The sequence below is a fragment of the Hemicordylus capensis genome, chromosome 15, assembly GCF_027244095.1.
Source record: "Hemicordylus capensis ecotype Gifberg chromosome 15, rHemCap1.1.pri, whole genome shotgun sequence".
Lineage (NCBI taxonomy): Eukaryota > Metazoa > Chordata > Lepidosauria > Squamata > Cordylidae > Hemicordylus > Hemicordylus capensis.
Genome location: NC_069671.1, coordinates 1699561 through 1722474, shown reverse-complemented (window position 1 = coordinate 1722474; position 22914 = coordinate 1699561). Strand labels below are relative to the sequence as shown.

General features: G+C 45.2%; 1 protein-coding gene across 6 annotated transcripts in view; it reads left to right on the top strand.

Moving 5' to 3' along the window:
• Positions 1-22914, top strand: part of HORMAD2 (HORMA domain containing 2) — a 141288-nt gene that overhangs the window by 31783 nt on the left and 86591 nt on the right. The window lies entirely within an intron of this gene.

Genomic DNA, 22914 nt, shown 5'->3' with positions numbered 1-22914 from the left:
CATTGCTGGGAACATCTCTCATCCTTTCTTTTCATGAAGTTTCCATTCATTTCAGTGGGGCTTGTTTCTGTCTCCTTCCTGGACAACCAATTTGACTCTGGCTTATTGACATCTACGGCTACTGTGGATATTTATATACTGCCCTTCAACCAAAGTTCTCAAAGCGGTTTACATAGAAAAATAAATACATAAATAAGATGGTCCCCTGTCCCAAAAGGGCTCACAATCTAAAAAGAAACATAAGGTTGACGCCAGCAACACCCCCTGGAGGGATGCTGTGCTGGGGGTGGATAGGGCCAGTTGCTCTTCCCCTGCTTGGTAAAGAGAATCACCACTTTAAAAAGGTGCCTCTTTGCTCAATTAGCAGGGGTTCTTTAACTTTGCTCAGTTAGCATCTAGGATGCTAAGAACTGGAAATACAGATCAAATTGTGGCAGCCTACAGTTGTATTCGTTTCCCCTACTCCCCCAAACATTTGGATGTTCCAAGAGCAACTGCTATAGAACTTGTTTCTTTTTTAGCAAAGTTCCAAGTGCAATCTTACTCTCCGTTCATACACTGCTGCAAGCTTCTGTGTACATTCCTAGCAAAATCTTATCTGATTTTTCACAGCTCTTGTTGGCTGGAATGCAACCAGCTCTTGCACTCCAAGAAGAACCTTTTTTAAAAAATAGTATTTCAGTTAAAAAGCTTATACGTTCCAAAAGAAAAACAAAAACCAAACCATTTACACTCCAACACAAAATAAAATAATGTACAGTATTTGAATAAAAGAGAACTTGTACATTCCAAAATGAGAAACCTGTTCTTTCCAGGATAAAATCAAATCAGTTGATCATTCACACAATTCAGAGCTGTAGACTTTAAAACCTTGATTCACATCTTTTTAGCAGCTGTAGTGCACAGAGCCACATGGGCCTTTCCCTGATGTCGGGCTTAACAATGGGTTTAAGTGGGGTAAAGTAGAGTGAGTTATGAGGTCAAATATTAGCTGCATAGAAACACAATAAAAATAATTAGGAGAAACCTGAGGGCCATTCTCATAGGGCTGCTTTTACAGGGTTCCTCTTGGTGCACCGGTGAAGGTGCATAAATCGATGTTCTGCAAGATCATCAAGAAAATATATGGGGGGGGGCTTTAAGAAAAGGTCTTCTATCAGCATGGCGTTCTATCCATACATCTCAGAAGAAACATTGTTGTATATAAGATATGTCAAAATATCCCCAAAAGCTGCCATAAAAAGTGGAACTTTTTAACATAGAGATAATGCGGACTAAGCTTCAGTGCGCAGGGAAAACCCCGAATTGTGTATGGAATCCTCCCTGATATCTCCTTGATATCCTTCAAACCTGCAAGCAAAAACGAAACTTAATTGTGCGACTGAGTGAGAAAAATATTGTTCTGTAGGATTACCAAATGCGAAGGAGAACAGACTTTCTCTACCTTTATTAGTGGTCTAAAAAGGGTGGGTTTTCAGCAGGTACAGATTCTCTTATCTTCTTTTATCCTGAGATGGCAAACAGCACTTGTAAAAATCCCCTAATCTACACAGCTATTAATGTGACTGGAGCCAGTCCTCCTTAGCATCTGGTCAACCATGTTTCGGCCTTTCTGGTCTTCAGTGAGGAATAGGATTGCCAACTTGAATCCATGCTGTAGCGGCTCTTATATTTTTAAACAGCTCCTTGTGCTTGTGGCGCTTTCACACTACCCAAGTGTTCTTCACTGTAAAGTTTGGTGGCAGGGACAGGACCGATCAAACCTAAGTTCAGCTTCCTGACTTCTTACTTTGCACGGTCCCCCTGGTACCATGTGGAGATGACTATTCTCAGCCTTGTAGTACTATGCTTTGCACACCACCAAGGGGCTGCTTTAAGAGGAACCTTAAAGTCCCTGCACCATCTTGGAAGGCATGTAGATGTTGGTTGGGAAGTGTAGCCCATCCCAGGGCTTTCCTTTTAGAGCTCTTAAGTGAGGGCTCTGTCTCCCTTAAAGGGCCCTCCTAGCACTGAGAAAAGCCCAGTACTGTGCAGTCAACACAGTGGGAAAATGGCTCCTACCTTGAATGGTTCTTTTTTTGCCAAAGTGGCCCCCACTGCTGTAACCCTATTCTCTAGAATTGTCCTCCATTTGTTCACTCACTTTTTAGTGAGCATTCAGGGGACAATCCTTTCCAAATCACTGACTTCCAGTGTTTTCTACATTCCCCTCCCTGCTTTTTCAGAACTGATTTGTGGTGATTAAAAAAAAATAATTTAAAAATGCCATTCTAGCTCCAGCCTGAAAGCATACTAGCTGAGCCTTTCAATTGCATGCTTCCGCTCTGCAGGTTCAGCCCATTTCATTGCCTCCTGTGATCCCAGCTGAGGGATTAGTGAGTATTTGTCCCTTGAATAGCATTTCTTTGAATTATCCCATATCAGTTTTGGTTCCTGCAGGGCCAGCAGGCGAATCTTTCATGTGATTTCCTCTCCTTATGTTTCTCCAACCCCTGTTTTTTTAATAACAAAATTGTGCTGTTTAGGCAGCAACCTCCCATCTTACAAGGTTTGTTTGTTTGTTTTTGTTTGTTTGTTTGTTCAGCTTAGTATACTGACGATTCCGAGGCGGTTTACAAACCAGGATTACAAAGTAGTGAAATGACTAGGCAGTAGTGAAATCATAGTAAAAACAGCAATATAAAAATACAGGGGTGCAGTTCCCTCCCTCCCACCTCATTGTATTGAACTCCCCCAATCAAACTTAATCACTCTAACTCATCTTCAATTTTACTTTATGTCAGTGTTTGCTTTTTTGTGTGAATTTCTTTTATCACTCTATACTGTTGCTCCACAAAGTGGCTGCAAGCGGTTATATCTCAACAATCGACTTGAAGGCATTGCAGTTGTTTGTCAGTGTGTAAACAATTTGTATAGATTTCACTTTTTGTCATTTCGGCTCTGTGGATTTCCAAGTTTGTGGTAACTAGCAGCTTCTAAACTTTAAGGAGCAATGGGATATCAGAAGTTATTTCCAGGCATCCAGAAACCACAGATAGGTGAATTTTGCCTATTCTTAAAACTGCGGATGTCAAGGCCAGGTCCGTATTGTCTGATCGTGGATACTCATAACCACAGGTGCCGGGACCACTGGTAACAAGGGCCACTTGTACAGCACTAGGGCTCCCAATTACTCCCACAAACCCTCTACCTTGTGTCACTTACTCAGGCAGTGGAATGTTGGCAACCCTGAAATCTGATAGAGTGAAGAGGCAAGCACAAGTGTTTTAAACAAATACTCTTTATCGGTCCTATTTATATCCTGCCCCTCCAGTGCTTCCCTTCCCCCAGCCAAATTTCTGGCTATAGATCAGTCCCCTATTCCCAATTCTACTTCTGTACAAATTCTAATTTTTAGGGCAGGGGTGGGGAACCTTGTCCCTCCAGCTGTTTTTGAACTACAATTCCCATCATCCCCAGCCACAATTATTGTGGCTGGGGATGGTGGGAGTTGTAGTTCAAAAACAGCTGGAGGGCCAAGGTTCCCCGCCCCTGTTTTAGGATAATGCCCTCTTGTGGACCTAATCTGATGTGCAGAGCTGCCAACTGGCCAGAAATATATAAATCTACCCCTGTTCCATTACCAGAGATTTGTGTTGCAGAAATCAGCAGGTGAAACTTTTCATGGCATGGAGAAATCAGTACTACTGCCTGCTCGTGTCCCCACATCAAGCTGCTGTTAACAGCATAAGAGTAGGGATAGATATGAACATTGGCAACTTTGATAGCCACCTCACAGCAGCCTTTGTTGCACAACATAACTTACTTCTTGGGGTATTAGCCATGCAACCCCATGTACCTTCTCTTTTTCAGAAGCCTGTGAAAATGCAAGGCACAACTTGCTTTGCATCATGGATCAGAAATTGCTTTTAAAACAATGGCCTAAGATCTTCACTATTTTTCAAGCAGGGGCCACTTGGGCGAAAAATACTTCTATGTGGGAGCCGTTCCCCACTGTGCTGACCTCCGCACAGCACTGCACTTTTCTCAGTGCTGGGAAGGGCCCTTTTAGAGAGATGGAGCCCTTTCTTAAGAGCTCTGTGGGGAAAGCACTGGGAAGGGCTACCCTTCCCAGCACTCTGTGCACACCTTCCAACATGGTGCAGGAAATCAAGAGGGCTCTGTTTCCGTGAAAGGAACTGCCCCCTGCACTGCAGAAAGCGCAGTACTGCATGGGACCAGGAGGACTGTGCCAAGTATTCAGCTTTGGGCAGAGTTTCACACAGGCCCCATAAACAATTAGTCCGGGAGCCACACTTAGGGTTGATGGGGGCTGCCACTGGCTCCCAGGCCTTATAAGAAGAACATAAGAATATAACAGCCCTGCTGGATCAGGCACAAGGAGGCCCATCTAGTCCAGCATCCTGTTTCCCACACAGTGGCCCACCAGATGCCTCCGAGAAACCCACAGGCAAGAGGTATGTGCATGCCCTCTCTCCTGCTGTTACTCCCCTAACCGTGCGGTCTACACGCAGTTCACAGACCCATTTCTCTGTGGCCCTAATGATCGAATCACCCACTACTAAGAGCCCCCAACCCCTGGAGATACTCCTCTGTGCAAGAGGATATGGGCGCATCACCCAAGGAAGGGGTCCCTGCTAAGGGAGTGTTTTCCTCTTCCTCAGACCGATGTCCTCCTTCCCGGAGACCCTCATTCTCCATGACAGCAGAAGCGCCATCAGCATGGGAGTGGCATGCCTCTACCACATCCTTGAGGGTCTCATCCACACACCTCTCTGCCTCCCTGAGCTTCTCCAGGTCAGCCACCTTGGCTTCAAGGGAACGAACTTGTTCCCTGAGAGCCAAGAGCTCTTTGCACCAAGCGCACACCCACAACTTCTGCCCCTCAGACAGATAGTCATACATGCAACATTCTGTGCAATACACTGGGAAGCAGCCCCTCCCCTGCTGGCATTCTACCTTCATAACTAGTTGTATTGGCTATTTAGAGTATATGGGGTTTGAAGTTAGGTACTGGGTACAGTTGTCTGGGTACAGTTAATTAATGGGTTTTAGTTTTGTCCATCAAGAAACTTCATTAGAAACTTCATTTGACAATGAAGAACACTGGTCTAAATGATGAAGGAAATTACTTAAAGTATTTCTGTTGAAATAAAAGGACAAATTAAGCATTGTCTAGCTTGTCCTTTTAATTGCAATGGGACTACTTTGAGTAATTTCCCTCATGTCTGCTAATAGTTCTTTCCACAGGGAAAGGGGGCTTCAGCACACTGGTGCTGAGGAATAAGGAGGAAGGGGATTCCTGTCTCACTGGCCTCAGAGTTACTCATCAGCAAGACAATCTGAGTGATAAAATTGCCCTGATTACTAAGAGCCATCACTCCACCTTCTGTTGTCTTCACAATAAATAAATAACTCAAGAATAAAGCAAACCAAATAAAAATAATGAATTTCCAGGAGATAGATGTGTTGACCTGATGTAATGAAAACAGCAGAGAAGCCTGTGGTACATAAAGGGCTATAAGCCTCCATGGACTAGACATGGAAAGGGGTGGGGGGACTCTTTGGAAACAAGTCAAAAGGCCAGGAAGAAATACAAAGTGGAAGGCCAAACCTGGGTTAGGCTGCATGTGAGAACTGCCAGGATCAGGCCTCGCCTAGCTTTTTAGCCCGGTTGTTAGACAAAGCTAAGGGAGCAAGCACTCCCTTAGCCCGGGCTTGCTGCTCATGTGCGAACGTGGGCTGCCTTCAGCCCAGCCACACACAGGCACCCGTCTCCTGAGGGAATCCCCCAATGCATTGCCTGTGTCACATGGTGCATTGTGGGATCTCCAGAGGCTGGGACGCATTGCCCCGCCCTCCAGAGCTGTGCGCTGCAGGCATGCAGCGCTGTTCTACTGGGAGTATAGTTTGTGCTCCCAGCAGAAGAACTCGGTTGTCTGGTGGGGAAGGTGAGTTTACCAAGCCTTCCCCCTGCCCTGCCCACCCAGACATGTGAACGACCTCAAAGAGTAGCATTGGGTGGACGGCTTAGGTCCAGGGTACTTAAGAGACCGCCTCCTTGGTCATGAACTCTGCCACTTATTCAGATCATCTGGGGAGGCCATCCTGAGCACAATTCATTCTGATAGTGTCAAATTTGTTAAGAAATGAAGTATGCACTGTTCCCATTAATGCCCCATAAGTAATGGCATGAATGAATTGCCCTCCTTTGTATGAGGAGGTTTGTGTTCATGTATCATGTCACTGATCCTATTCTGCCAACTCTTCAGCGTCATGACTTCATGACTCAGGGTTTTCTGTCTGAAAGAGAGCACGTCAAGGGCAATGATCCAAATTCTCTAGCTCTTGGCCTAGCTCCATGCTGGAGGTCCAGCTAGATGAACAAAGAATGCTGTTTTAGGACGTGTGTATCGGAGTTCACAAAGCTATTTTTTACCTTGGTTTCTTCTCAGTTCTCTATGTTTCCAGTTAGACTTCCTTCAGCATGGTGAAAACTTCACCAGGCTATTGGGTTTGTATGGCTGTCGCTGGTTTTATTGGTAAAGAAGGCATTGGGCCAGCTACGGGACCTTAATGTCTCTCATAAACGCACCAGTCGTCTGTTGCTCACTGGGTAGATTACATCAGAGGAACCTGGTTCCGGATTTACTACCTCAAATGTTTCATCAGCAGGGATTTTTGTTCTGATATAAGACAGGAGTTTTTACAAGCCCTTCTTTCCTTTGAAATTTCCCAGATCTCCCCTCCTGCTTATTTTTTAATCTTCTTGTGTTGGACATGTCTACAAAATACTTGTCGTCATAGTCTATGAAATGTCAATATCATTCTGTTTGTATACCACTCGTCCACAAACACTATTGAACATAAAAAGTAAAACAGTAACAAACAGCAATAAGTAGCAAAACTTCAGTATCTCAAAACAATTTATTAGCAACCAATATTATAACAGCATTTCAGTAACATATTTATACAAGAACTTCAAACATTTCTGGAAACAATAAAGCCAGCCTGAGAATGGGAAGGAAGAGAGAACTTCAAAGGGCCCCTTGTCATCAGATCCACCCCCCAGCGTGCATTTCCGAATGAATGCCTGGACTATTACAGGTTTCTACAGCTTTACTAGCTCTGCTTCAGAGACCCATGAGTCACAGGGAGGCTCACTGACGCTGAATATGTCTTTTGTCCAATCCTGGGAAGAAACCAAGCCAAAAAATAGCTTTGTGAACTCCGATACACACATCCTAAAACATCATTCTTTGTTCATCTGGCTGGACCTCCAGCATGGAGCTAGGCCAAGAGCGAGATAATTTGGATCACTGCCCTTGACGTCCTCTTTTTCAGACAGAAAACCCTGAGTCATGAAGCTGTGACACTGAAGAGTTGGCAGAATAGAATAAAACTTTCACAGAATAAAAACAAATCACAGAGTGAAACAAAATAATTCCACAGGATAAAAACAGTTAACAGTTCAAAATCAATCTTAATTAAAAGCTTGAGAAAACAGGTGTGTCTTAAGGGTCTTTAAAAAAAACAATCAGAGATGGAGAAGTTCTTATTTTGACAGGGAGTGCATTCCAAAGCCCTGGGGTAGCCACAGAGAAGGCCCGGCCCCCAAATGAGCCAGCAGCAACCATAACTGGACTTCCTCAGATGACCTGAATAAGCGGTAGGGTTCATGACCAAGGAGGCGGTCTCTTAAGTACCCTGGACCTAAGCTATTCACCCAGTGCTACTCTTTGAGCTCGTTCGCACGTCTGGGTGGGCAGGGCAGGGGGAAGGCTTGGTAAACTCACCTTCCCCACCAGACAACCGAGTTCTTCTGTTGGGAGCACAAACTATACTCCCAGTAAAGCAGCGCTACATGCCTGCAGTGCACAGCTCTGGAGGGTGGGGCGACGTGTCCCAGCCTCTGGAGATCCCACAATGCACGTTTTCACACAATGCATAATCCACTTGTGGAATTCTTAGCCACATGATGTGGTGACAGCCAACAATCTGGATAGCTTTAAGAGGGGTTTGGATAACTTCATGGAGGAGAGGTCAATCAATGGCTACTAGTCGGAGGGATACAGGCCACCTCCAGCCTCAAAGGCAGGATGCCTCTGAGTACCAGTTGCAGGGGAGGAACCGCAGGAGAGAGGGCAGGCCCCTTTCAACTCCTGCCTGTGGGCTTCCAGCGGCATCTGGTGGGCCACTGTGTGAAACAGGATACTAGACTAGATGGGCCTTGGGCCTGATCCGGCAGGGCAGTTCTTATGTTCTTAAGCTACCCTCTGAACTGGCTGGAACATTCTAGGGGGCAGCCCTATGGCTCTGATGGAGGAGTCCTCCATGGCACCTTGCCTACTTGGAATTTGTTCTTGTTTTGGTCTTCACAGGCAAGACCCTCACCTGGACCCATGATGAGATTGTTCTGGCAGACAGTGCTTTCATTTCCCCATGTAGGCTTGATGGCCGCTGGTTACTCATCATTTGCCAGAGACTCTTATCTCTGCAGATCAGACTGAGACTCCAGTCTAATTTCGATAGACCAGAACTCAGGCAGTGAGAACAGAAGCAAGCAGGCAATTCAGCCAGGCCTGGTCAAGCTCCTGCACTGCTTCCATTCTCTTACTGTGTGGGGCTTGCACAGAAGAATATCCCTTTGAATTGTGTCCTCCTGGACCAGATCTGTCTCCAATTATGCTGCCTTTAACAGCACCCAACATCACCCAGCCACATGAGATGGATGCCTCGCCTTCCATTTCACTGGAACAGCCACTTCTGTGTGGATGTGCTCTCAATATGACCTTATTTCTGCACTGGAATGGCTGGAACCATTTCAGTTCAGACTTGTAGGGCAAACAAGACATCCAGGAATTCAAAGCTGGTGCCAGAACTGTTGCTGATGTAGCCCAAGGGGATGGAGATGTAGGAAGGATCAGTGTAACTACTTGATCAAGAGCAATAGCACAATCCATCCAACTATGCAGAAACATGGGAAGCAGTGACTTCATGGTCTACGTATGCTACCACTTGTCTTTTGCAGAACAAAACCACAAACCAGTTGCATTGATTTGAGACTGGCCTTGTTTAAAAGGAAATAGTTCAATGTATATAGAGATGCATGGAGTGGGAAGCAGGTCCGATTAAAATTCTTAGGGCATATCTACACCAGTAATGGCCAGTATGGGTAGGATGGAGGGCAGCAAATGAGCCGCAGATGCAGCTCGTCCAGCTCTTCTTTCCCTGTCCCAACCACCTCGCACTGCCTTCTCTTGCCTGCCACAACGTTAACCATTGACATGCCATTTGCTTACTTGAGTCCTCAACCAGGAAAAATAATCAGCCTGCATACCTGGGGTTAATGCAGCAGTGGGCAAGAGAAGGCAGAATGAGGAGGCTGGGATGGGGAGATAAGAGCGGGAATGGACTACACCTGAGCTTTATTTACCATCCCGCCCCTTCCAGCTGCTACTGACCCACACAACTTAGCAGGGGTGTAGCTAGGGAAGAGGGGGCCCGTGTTCATCCCTCTCTCTGGTGGCCCCCCAGAATGAGGGAGATAATGAAGAAAATAGGGAAGGGTGGAACTGGAGGGCCCTAAGGAGCTGGCGGCCCGTGTTCTTTGAACCCTTTCGCTCAATTATAGCTATGCCCCTGCAACTTAGGGTACTTCTTGGCCCTTTAATGCTTCCAAGGCATTAAAGGCATTTCAAGAATCAGTTGGAAGTGCTACTGCATTAAATTGATTGATTGATTGATTGATTGATTGATTGATTGATTGATTAAGTTCCATCAAGTTGGTGTAAACTCTTAGTGACCACATAGATAGATTCTCTCTAGGATGATCTGTCTTCAACTTGGCCTTGAAGGTCCCTCAGTGGTGCATTTATTGTTATCGTAATTGAGTTCCTCCACCTTGCAGCTTGGTCGTCCTCTTCTTCTCTTTCCTTCAACTTTTCCCAGCATTATGGACTTCTCAAGGGAGCTGGGTCTTCGCATAATGTGTCCAAACTATGATAGTTTGAGCACAGTCATTTGTGCCTTGAGTGAAAATTCTGGATTGATTTGTTCTATAATCCTTTTGTTTGTTTTCCTGGCTGCCCATGGTATCCTCAAAATCTTCTCGAACACCAAAGTTCAAAAGCGTCAATGCTTTTTCTATCTTGCTTCTTCAAAAGTCCAGCTTTCACATCCATAGAGTGTCATGGGGAAAACCATTGTCCGAATGATTCTAATCTTTGTAGATATAGACACGTCACAACATCTAAATTTTATGGCTGTTTTTAAATTGTTGCATACTTTTAACTTTTATATGTGTTTTAATTGTTTTTATGTTAACCACCCAGAGATGAAAGTTTGGGCGGTATAGAAGTTTAATAAATAAATTAGATAGATAGATAGATAGATAGATAGATAGATCCTTTCCAAGGCCTTCATTGCAACCCTACCAAGTGCTAGTCTGCGGCATACTTCTTGACTGCTGGAGTTGACAGCTGCTTTAGTGTTGATGGTTGATCCTAAAAGGCAGAAGCTACCCACCACTTCAATGTCTTCATTATCCATTCTGAGGCTGGATGCTGTACATCCAGTACGTTACTGGATGTACTGTACATCCAGTAATGTACTGGATGTACATCCTGTACATTAGTTTAGTCTTCTTTATCTTTCTTGACTTTGTCTTCTCTTCTTGGCAATTTCCACCATCTCTTCTGACATCCATTTTGCTTTCTTCTGTTTCTTAGTCTTTGGCAGTCTCTTTTCACATTCATCCTTAACAACATCTTTGATTTCATTCCATAGTTCCTCTGGTTCCCTATCAATGAGGTTCACAACTCCCCCCCACCCCCAGCAAGTTTAGCTTGACTTGGAACTTGCACATGAGCAGCTCGTGATCTGTTCCACAGTCGGCCCCAGCCACGTTTTTGCTATTATAACTGAGCTCTTCCACCTCCTTGCATCAATAATGTAATCAGTTTGATTTCTGTGTACTCCATCTGGTGATGTCCATGTGTATAGGCACCGCTTTGGTTGTTTGAAGAATGTATTAGCAATGAAGAGATCATTGGCTTGGCAGAAACTAATAAAGTTATTCTCCTGTTTCATTTCTGTTTCTTAGGCCAAACACTTAGACTGTGTTTTCCTCTTTACCATTTCCAGCTATCACCAGCATATCTTGCTTGCATGTTCACTTCCTCTTCTTCTGCATCATAAGAACATAAGAACAGCCCTGCTGGATCAGGCCCAAGGCCCATCTAGTCCAGCATCCTGTTTCGCACAGTAGCCCACCAGATGCCGCTGAAAGCCACAGACAGGAGTTGAGGGCATGCCATCTCTCCTGCCATTACTCCCCTGCAACTGGTACTCAGAGGCATCCTGCCTTTGAGGCTGGAGGTGGCCCACAGCCCTCCGACTAGTAGCCATTGATTGACCTTTCCTCCATGAAGTCATCCAAACCCCTCTTCAAGCCATCCAGGTTGTTGGCTGTCACCACATCCTGTGGCAGAGAGTTCCACAAGTGGATCACGCGTTGTGTGAAAAAGTACTTCCGTTTGTTGGTCCTAGACCTCCTGGCAATCAATTTCATGGAGTGACCCCTGGTTCTAGTGTTGTGTGAGAGGGAAAAGAATCTCTCTCTCCACTTTCTCCACACCATGCATGACCGTATAGACCTCTATCATGTCTCCCCGCAGTCGTCTTTTTCTAAACTAAAAAGCCCCAGGTGTTGTAGTTTTGCCTCATAAGAAAGGTGCTCTAGGCCCCTGATCATCTTGGTTGCCCTCTTCTGTACCTTCTCCAGTCCAACAATGTCCTTTTTAAGATGTGGTGACCAGAATTGTACGCAGTGCTCCAAGTGTGGTCGCACCATAGTTTTGTATAAGGGCATTATAATGTTAGCCGTTTTATTTTCAATCCCCTTTCTAATGATCCCTAGCATGGAATTTGCCTTTTTCACAGCTGCCGCACATTGAGTCGACACTTTCAATGAGCTGTCCACCACAACCCCAAGATCCTTCTCCTGGTCCATCACCGACAGCTCAGATCCCATCAGCATATACTTGAAGTTGGGGTTTTTTGTCCCAATGTGCATCACTTTACACTTGCTAACATTGAACCGCATTTGCCATTTTGTCACCCACTCCCCCAGTTTGGAGAGATCCTTTTGGAGCTGCTCACAATCCGTTTTGGATTTCACTACCCGGAAGAGTTTGGTATCATCTGCAAATTTGGCCGCATTGCTGCTTACCCCTGCTTCTAGATCATTTATGAATAAATTAAAAAGCACTGGTCCCAGTACAGATCCCTGGGGGACCCCACCTTACTTCCCTCCATTGTGAAAACTCTCCATTTATACCTACCCTCTGTTTCCTGTCTTTCAACCAGTTAGCAATCCACACATGTACTTGTCCCCTTATCCCATGACCGCTAAGTTTCCTCAGGAGTCTTTGATGAGGAACTTTGTCAAAAGCTTTTTGGAAGTCCAGGTAGACTATGTCAACTGGATCACCTTGATCCACACACTCGTTGACACTCTCAAAGAAGTCCAAAAGGTTGGTGAGGCAAGATTTTGCGGAAGCCATGCTGGCTCACTCTCAGCAGGGCCTGTTCTTCTAGGTGCTTCACAATTTTATCCTTGAGGATGCTTTCCATCAATTTGCCTGGAACGGACGTTAGGCCTGTAATTTCCCGGATCGCCCCTGGATCCCTTTTTGAAAATTGGTGTTACATTTGCTACTCTCCAGTCCTCTGGTACAAAGCCCGATTTCAGGGATAAGTTAAATATTTTAGCAAGGAGGTCGGCAATTTCACATTTGAGTTCTTTGAGGACTCTTGGATGGATGCCATCCGGCCCTGGTGATTTGTTAGCTTTCAGTTTTTCCAGACAGTTTAGAACATCATCCCTTGTCACTTCTATCTGACTCAGCTCTCTAGCCTCCATCCCTAAAAAGCCTGGTTCAGGAACAGGTATATGCTCAGTATCCTCTGCCGTGAAGACATATGCAAAGAACTCATTCAGCTTCTCTGCAACCTCCATATCCTCCTTAATAATCCCTTTCACTCCCTCATTGTCTAATGGTCCAACTGCCTCCCTGGCAGGTTTCCTGCTTCTGATGTACTTAAAGAAGTTTTTGTTATTCCCCTTGATACTTTTGGCTAAATCTTCCTCAAACTCTCTTTTTGCCTCCCTTATTGTCACCTTGCATTTCTTTTGCCAGAGTTTTTGTTCCTTTCTGTTCTCTTCGTTTGGACAGGCCTTCCAATTTCGGAAGGAAGTCTTCTTCCCTTTTATGGCTTCCTTGACAGTACCCGTTAGCCATGCTGGCATCCTCCTGGACTTAGTGGTACCTTTCCTCCTTTGTGTATACAATCTAACTGGGCTTCTAGTATTGTGGTTTTGAGTAAACTCCATGCACTCTGGAACGAAGTGACTCTCCTGATTTCCCCCCTCAGCTTTCTTTTCACCATACTCCTCATTTTGGAGAAGTTTCCTCTTCTGAAATTCAAAATATCTGTGTTAGACATCCTTGGTGATTCTCTCCCTGCATGTATGCTGAATTTGATGGCACTGTAGTCACTGTTCCCTAAAGGGTCGATGACACTGACGTCACGCACCAGGTCCTGGGTGTCACTCAGAATTAGATCCAAGGTTGCCTTCTCTCTGGTCGGTTCCATGACCAACTGTTCTAAGGCACAGTCATTTAGCGTATCTAGAAATCTGACCTCTTTGTCCTGACTTGAATGTGAATTTACCCAGTCTATGTGTGGGTAATTGAAATCACCCATAATTACAGCCCTGCCTCTCCTTGACGCCTCCCTGATTTCCTCCTGCAACTCCCAGTCACTGTCGGCATTATGATCCGGAGGGCGATAGCACATCCCCAGTAGCACGTTCCCTTTCCAGCCTTGTATAGTCACCCACAGGGTTTCTGTGGAGGACTCCAGTCCTCCTAGGTTTTCTAGCTTGTTCGATTCTATCCCTTCTTTAACATACAGTGCTACCCCTCCTCCAAGGCACAGTCATTTAGCGTATCTAGAAATCTGACCTCTTTGTCCTGACTTGAATGTGAATTTACCCAGTCTATGTGTGGGTAATTGAAATCACCCATAATTACAGCCCTGCCTCTCCTTGACGCCTCCCTGATTTCCTCCTGCAACTCCCAGTCACTGTCGGCATTATGATCCGGAGGGCGATAGCACATCCCCAGTAGCACGTTCCCTTTCCAGCCTTGTATAGTCACCCACAGGGTTTCTGTGGAGGACTCCAGTCCTCCTAGGTTTTCTAGCTTGTTCGATTCTATCCCTTCTTTAACATACAGTGCTACCCCTCCTCCAAGGCGCCCCTCCCTGTCCTTTCTATATAGTTTATACCCAGGGATAACAGTGTCCCACTGGTTCTCACTGTTCCACCATGTTTCTCTTATGCCCACTGTATCTATTTCTGCGTTAGCAACCAAGCACTCCAGCTCACCCATCTTGGCTCGGAGGCTTCTGGCATTGGCATATAAGCACCTATACGCTGAATCTCTCCCCTGATGTTTGCTATTCTTTTGACTCTTTGACCTGCTGGCACAGGCTCCCGTCTGCTCTTTATGCGGTTCTGCTCTGTCCCCTCCTGTTTTATCTGAATTCTTTGCAGCCTCACACTTTAAAGGATGGCTTTTGCCAAAAGGGATACTGCCCAGCTCCCATCGGCTGTTCCCCAGGTGTCATTTTAAAAGCTGCTCTGCAACCTTTTTGATTTTAAGCGCCAGCAGTCTGGTTCCATCTTGGTTCAAGTGTAGCCCGTCCCTTTTGTACAGGCCTTGCTTGCCCCAAAATGTGTCCCAGTGCCTAACAAATCTAAACCCCTCCTCCCGGCACCAACATCTCATCCACGCATTGAAACCCCTCAGCTCTGCCTGTCTCACTGTACTTGCGTGTGGAACAGGTAGCATTTCTGAGAATGCTACCTTGGGGATCCTGGATTTCAAAATGCTACCTATCAGCCTAAATTTGGCTTCCAGGACCTCCTGACTGCATTTCCCAACATCATTGGTGCCGATGTGCACCACGACAGCTGTCTCCTCCCCAGCACTGCCTAGGAGCCTGTCTAGACGCTGCATAATGTCCGCAACCTTCGCACCAGGCAGGCAAGTCACCGTGCGATCAACACGCGGGTCACAAACCCATCTCTCTATCCCTCTAATGATCGAATCACCAACTACAAGGAGGCCCCCACCCCCCAGAGGAGTATCCCCCGTGCGAGAGGATATGGGCTCATCATCCACGGAAGGGGTCCCTTCTAAAGTAGCATTTCCCTCTTCCTCAGACCAATGTCCTCCTTGCCCAAGACCTTCATTCTCCCTGACAGCAGAGGAGCTACCAGCCCTGGAGTGGGATGCCTCTATCACATCCCTGAAGGTCTCGTCCACATGCCTCTCTGTCTCTCTGAGCTTCTCCAGATCCACCACCTTGGTCTCAAGGGAACGGATTTGTTCCCTGAGAGCCAGGAGCTCCTTGCACCGAGCACATACCCATGACTTCTGCCCATGGGGCAAATAGTCATACATGTGGCACTCTGTGCAATACACTGGGAAGTGCCCCTTCCCCTGCTGACCTTCTATCTTCATACTGTTTTTGTTGGCTGTTTACAGTATTTAGGGAGCTTATTGTCCGTTTATGAGACAGTTTATTAGGATAGGTCTCAGCTGTAATGGTCAGCTATTTAACTGTCCAAACAGCCTTTCCCAAGAATAGGAGGGATACGAGGGAGGGACATGTACTTACGTTCTCTTCTCCACCAGGCTCCTTGTGATCCTTGTGATCGCAGGGGCTTGTTCCAGGCTCCCCCACACACTTCCCGCTAAACTCCTGCAAAACTCCTACGTCCTGTTTGCTATCCCTGTTCGCGATGCTCTCGGGCCTTCACCTCATATGTAGAGTAGCTTTCCAACTGTCACATAGGATGTGAGTCAAAGGAAAGGAATGTGGGGCCTCTCCCAGCCCTAGCTGACTCCACCCCCTCCAGGCAGCCACTAAGTAAACACTGCAGTTAGGTAACCCTGAGAACTCCTAGCCCTGTGATATCTTAACCCTAACAAGTAACACACACACACACACACACACACACACCCATCAGTGCATAGACTTGAAGAACTGTCATGTTAAATGGTTGTCCACAAAATCTAATTTATATTAGTCAGTCACTGACTGCATTGTACCCATATACTGTCATTACTATATCCTTCCTGAATATGAAAGCAACACCATTCCTTCTTGGTTTTCAGGTCTGGAGTAGTAACAGTATGATTTTCTGATTGGAAGTGTCCTATTCCAGTCCATTTTAATTCACTGATGCCCAAGATGTCAATCTGTAGTCGATTCATTTCATCTTTCACTGTGTTGAGCTTTCCCATATTCATGCTTCTTAAGTTCCACATTCCCATTATAATTTTGTCTTTGCAGCTTTGGATTTTCTTTTTCCGCATGGCAACATCAGCTGCTAGACGTCCAAAAGGCTTTCATCTAACCGTGTCATAAACACTATCAGTACTTCGAGAGATCCTGAGCTCTTCCTCAGTAGCATGTTGAGTACCATCCAACCTGAGGGGCCTATCATCTGGCACTACATTGACAAGCATTCTATTTTGTCTGTCCATGTGGTTTTCTTGGTAAAACACAGGTGTGGTTTACCATTGCCTTCTCCCACGCAGTATGAAATGATGCCTTTGTTGTCGTCACTGACATGATCGTTAGCCTCCAGCACCTTCCTATATTGCCGCTGCCCAGTATAGATGCCTGCTTGCTTTAGCTGGGCATCTGGGATGACCTTTGCGCTTTGGGTGACCCTACTGGGAGTATACCTCCCAGCGCACTTTGCTCATCCCTCCCAGGAACAACTCCCCACACCACACCACGATGAGGCAGCATAGCAGGACTTGGGGGGAGCACTTAATATAGTGATGCAATTATCAACAGTGTCCCTCCTCATAGTGAAGATCCTTGACCCTTCTATGCCGTTTACTCACAAATAAGTTCTGCTCGGCAAAGATTTTGCATCATGATAGCTAACAGCTTCCTCCTTACAGCTTATGCCCTCTTTATTGCTTCCTGCTGACTGTGCCTGGGGAGTGATGACTTGCCCTTTTAATTAGATAAACTGTTTTTTGTTACCCTGTTTCCCCGAAAGTAAGACCTAGCAGTAATTTCTGATGTACCACTAATTGCCCTAGTGCATTTTTTGGGGCTAAAATTAATATAAGACACTGTCTTATTTTCGGAGAAACACGGGTAGGTGTTAATTATGGGTTTCCTTTCATCTTTTGAACCCTGCGTAAAAAAATGAACAAAAAAGGATGGCAACTCGAGAAAAGAGCTAGTGCTGCAGCAGATGCAATCTGAGACTGTAAATCCTTAATCATCATCATCAACAAATATTTATATACCACTTTTCAACAAAATTTTCCAAAGCGGTTTACACAGAGAAATAATAAATAAATAAGATGGATCCCTGTCCCCAAAGAGTTCACAATCTAAAAAGAAAAATAAGATAGACACCAGCAACAGTCACTGGAGGTACTATGCTGGGGGTAGATAGGGCCAACAACAACAACAAAACCTACATAGGAAGCTGCCACATACTGAGTCAGACCATTGGTCAATCTAGCTCAGTCTTGTCTACACAGCCTGGCAGTGGCTTCTGCAAGGTTACAGTCAAGAATCTCTCTCAGTCCTATCTTGGAGATGCCACCAGGGAGGGAACTTGGAACCTCCTGCACTGTGTGAAACAGGATGCTGGATGGAAATATATATATATATAAATAAATTTAACATATTTCTATACTGCCCAAAACTTGTGTCTCTGGTGCCTGATCCATATAGGCTTTGGGGCCTGATCCAGCAAGGCTGTTCTTCTGAATCTGCTTCCCAAGAGAATTTTAGTATTGTGCTGATGAAGACGACATGTATGATTCCTCTGTGGTTCTGCGGGGCCATTCCTTAAAGAGCTGCCATTTTTTTGGAAGTTCAGATCCCATATTAAATAGTCAAACAGACCAATTCTATTCCCTGAACTGCTGCCCTGTGATTATACCATATTTACCCAAATCCAATATGACTCTGAATTTAAGATGTTTCCACACAAAAAATGTTATACTATTATTTATACAAAAGGAAGTGGATGCTGAATTTAAGATGACCTCCCCCCTTGAAAAAGAGTTTATACTGGAGACGAAGTTTTTAAAATTACATATAGTAACAATATACAATAAACATATAAACCTTTTAGTAGTGATTTGCCTTGTTAGTCAATTTTCTTTTGTCCTCCATTCCTGTCTGTTTATTGAATACATCCAACCCCGCTGCCCAGGCACGGAGCCATATCTGCTAAGTTTGCTTCCATACTTCCTGTGTTGTGAAACTGCTGTCCCTATGCTGGCAACAGGGTGCCATTCACATTTCGGAAGCCTTGTTTCAGATTTTGTTGCTGCGATTTAGTGCTATAATGTATGTCCGTTGCAAAAAAGTAGCTGTATTTTCCATTGTAGATTTGGGGGATTATTTTCAATTCAATTCTGCAAGCCGGAGCATTTTACCACAGTTCTAGCAGGTAATCTGGAAAGCGCCCATTTGTGGCTAGGAAAACCCCTAGTGGAGGAAGGCAGTTAGAATTGTTGGAATTCGATGAGAGACAGTTGGACCTAGAGGTTCACAGAGATAAGAGGCATTAGACAGACTAGTGAGAAGGCTGCGTGTTGAAAGAAATAAGCCAGGTTCTGAGTAAAAATAAGTAAAGTGAATCAGTTATATGAGGTTGGAAAGGAAAAGGTTATAAAGCCAAGGCACATGAAAGTGTGGTTTTTGCCTGAAGTGTAGGTGAAGAAACGGTAACCACAATCCTGTTACCAAGAAAGCAACCCCACTTTCTAAGTAGAGAACTAAGCAACCTACAGAACTTATTAGTAGTAACCTTTATTCATACTCAGCTTTAAACAAATTAAGAGTGACTTTGTCTATATGCCCCCACCCACTCCATGCCTACAACACCACATTACCAGAACAGAAGACCAATATATATGCAAATCCTATTTAGACTGAGAGCTTGAAATCCACGATAAGCAGCAGATAAGACAGCGAGTAAGGTAATGCTGAGGAGTAATAGAAAAAGCATTAAACAAACTCTTAAGAGCATTTTTAAAAAAACCTCATCTGCAGTTGCCACCGGCTCATCTTGTGGCTACGCAGGGACAGGCCTTCTCTGTTGTTGCCCAGAGACTCTGGAATGCGCTCCTGTAGCGGATTACAGCCTTTGTCTCAGAGCAAGCTCACATGAGGGAAAGAAATGTTGAACAATCCCTGCTTGAGCTGCCTGGCTAGGCTTCTCCTAAAACTATTCTATATTTCCAGTAGGTTTAAAAGGCTGTCACCACCACCCCTCTTATCAACAGAGCTTGAACCTCCCTGGGCTTGGGATGGAATCCTAGGGGAAACTCTCTTTATTTTGCTCTTAGGCAAGTACAAAAATATTCCATGTGCAAGCCTGCACCTGGTGAGAAAACTTATATCATCTGACCATTTGAGAATGTGATTGCAGCAGAGGAATCCCCCTTCACCCTGCACTTTCCTGAGTTAAAAACCAACTCGGAGAGGCTTGTAAAAAGAAAAGAACTAAAACAAAACCAGTTTTATTCAATTACTACAGACTGCTTTTGTCTGAGGCTTTCTCAGCTTTTAAATACAGTTAAAAATACTTAGTAAGTTACAAAAATAGGTTGTCTTGATGCACGCTTAAATGTTTATCGAGTCTTTTGCAACGCCCTAGGTAGGATGGGCATAGGCTAGTGTTTCTTATTTTAATTACATTACAGGTAAACAATAATAGAACAGTATCAGGAATATGCAAAAGCATGCACACAAAGAAACAGAAATTCTAACACAAAATCTGACTGTTCCTATGTTGAATTCCCTTTTCCTTGAACTCACCCAATTCCTGAGGAGAATCAAGCTTCCTGCAATCCTTTCTTTTAAGGATCTACAGTGTTATTCCATAAAAAAACCTCCATACTGGCTTCAACCATGAGGGAGCAAATTCCATTGCCCCTCACTAAGCCTTTCCGCATGCACTTCTCTCCAACAAAGACTGCCTTTCTTGTTCCCAGAATTCCCAGCAACTGCTCTCTAGGTCCCACCCACCTGGTGTACTGATTGGCTGACCTGGAGTTCACCAGTGTTTCAGTCAAGACAAGGGTTCACTCCCTTTTAACTCTTTAGGGGGCGGGGTGGCTGATCACTACAGCTCCCTGCTGAAATAAGAACCTTCCCATCTCTGACAACTTTTAAGAAGTCTTTAAAGACACATCTTTTCACCAAAGCTTTTTAACTCAAATCAAATCAAATATCTTTATTTCGGCCAGCTTTTTAACTAGATGCGGTTTTAAATTGTTTTAAGGTTTTTAATGTCTGTTTTAGATTGTTTTATGTTGTAAACTGCCCAGAAACTGAAGTTTGGGGCAGTATACAAATATAATAAATAAACAGATCGATAAATAAATACATATAACAATAACATATCAAAAATAAAATAAAATAAGCAGCCAATAATGATCATAATGATTGAAACATTACAGGTAGGAATAAAGCTCAACTGCCAGTCAGATTACAAGCTTCCTGGAACAAATATGCTTTGTGTAGTGGCAAAATGTCAACAGAGAGCAGCTCCCATTAACCCTAAGTGTGACTTCTTGATGAATTGTTTGTTAGGCCCATTGTGTACTTGGCCACAGCCAAATACTCCGCACAGCCCCCCGCCCCCAGGCACTGCACAGAGGTGAGCATTCCCACCTCACAGTGCTGCGCTTTGTCCAGTCCCAGTGGGACTCATGTAAGGGAAACAGAGACCTGGGGCCATCTTGGAAGGCATGTAGTAGAGCTCTGTGGGGAAAGCCTTAGGAAGGGCTACACTGCCAACTCCTTCCAAGATGGCCCTGGTGCTCAACAAGGCTCAGTTTCTCTTAAAGGGGCTAGGACAAGTGCAGCACTGTGCAGAGGCTAGCATGGTGAGAAATGGCTCCCACATGGAACGCTTTTTGCCAAAGCGGCCCCTGCTTGAAAAACAGGGAAGACCACTGGCCTGGACCAACCACAGGAAAGGCCCTCTACCATATCCCAGCCAAGTGTACGTTGCATCTTGGGAGGGTGTGGAGAAGGGCTACACCAGCTGATCTTAACATAAGGGAAAGTTTATATGTGAGCAGTGCTTCACCAGCAGTAAAGGGTTGGGTTAGGACTGGAAGCAACACCAGAGAGACACTTTGTGCTGCTAGTATGACTGAGCCATAATGAAGGAGCAGCAGTCCTAGTGCAAACGGAAGCTTTCTAGCAGTTTAGAGAGAACCTCAAAGTCAACCAAATCAGCATGGAGTTCTCACATATATAGAAATGAAATGAATATATAGAAATGAAATGGAGTTCTCACATATATAGAAATGAAACCCTGGCTGGATCAGAAGCTGCACGCAATTAAGACTGATTCAAAAGTCCATCTGCAGAGGACAAAGGCTGAGGCGATAGATGAGCATCTGATGGGCCTTGGACTGTGTGTAATTCAGTTCACTGCAACTAGGAGGTTTTGTCTTGGAGCACAGAACGAAAAGCTGGAGGAACAGGCCCCGGAATTGAAAAAGTGCTGGGGAAAGAATTTGTAGAAGCTGAAGCGAGAGAAATTGCAGCCCATGCTGAAAGGAAGGACACAGGCTGTTACAGGGGCGTAGCTAGGGGAGAGGGGGCCCATGTTCACCCCTCTCCATGGTGGCCCATTGGAGTGAGGATGATAATGAAGAAAATAGGGAGGGGTGGAGCTGGAGGGCCCTCAGGAGCTGGGGGCCTGGGTTCTTTGAACCTATCTCCTCAATTATATCTACATCCCTGGGCTGGTAACTGGAATCCAGACTCAGAGTTTTTCTGTTATGTAAGCTCCAGCAAAAAATATAGCAGAATGTTAACATTTTTGAAATTAAAGAAACAAAACAAAAGAATGAGGAAGTTCGTAGGCTTCTTCACTTTATGGACACCACTGGAAATGAATGTGCAGGATACAATACTGGAAGTGGGTGGGTGTGAAGGAGAACAGACACAGCCTGGGGGCATGAGTGAGGAAAAATCCTTTCTAGACTTCTTTTCCCCACGTGGATTTCATGAAGGCTTTGGTGAGGGGGATCATGTCTCTGCAGCTGGTGTCCTAAAGAGGAAGACTCTAGCAGTGAAAGTGATACAGACGCTGGTGAGGTTTAGGGGCAGAATAGACTAGGAAATCTCTGTGCTGCAGTTTAAGATCGTGCCCCATATAAAGTCAGAGTATGTGAAATGCATTGTTGCATTTCTTTCAGGTTGTTTTAAAGGCACAGTGGGACCTGATCCAAACCAACTCCATGTCACAGGATAGGGGCAGGGGTTCACACTCCCCCCCACACCATTTTCCTGTCACTCTTTCCGCAAAACAATTTCACTCGGATAGCTATCTTCTATCTATATATTTAATTCTCTTAAACGTACCCATCACTAATCCTGTGCGTGGCAAGTCTCGTGAGAGTTCACGAGCAAGCTGCCCATTAGCGACGGGGATGGGAGGAGAAGTGGTGGGCATGGCCGGCCCTTCCGCGGAGGAGAAATGGCAGCCGGCCACCAGACTGACAAGCCAGCTGTGCAGGGGAAGGCTGGCTGTGCAGGGGAAGTGGCCGCCGGTAGGCGGCTGTGGAGGAGAAGCAGCTTGGCCGCCAAGGGAGAATGGGCTGGTGGGGGGGGGAGAACGAAATGGGGCCGGAGGGAAGGAAGAAATGAAGATGGGGAGGAGAGACAGGGAAAACTAGGGGCACAGATGCTCTGCGCCAAGTCAGCTAGTTTGTTCTTAATGCTGATTTAATTGTAAACTGTCTTGGCCTTTTTTTAAATTGG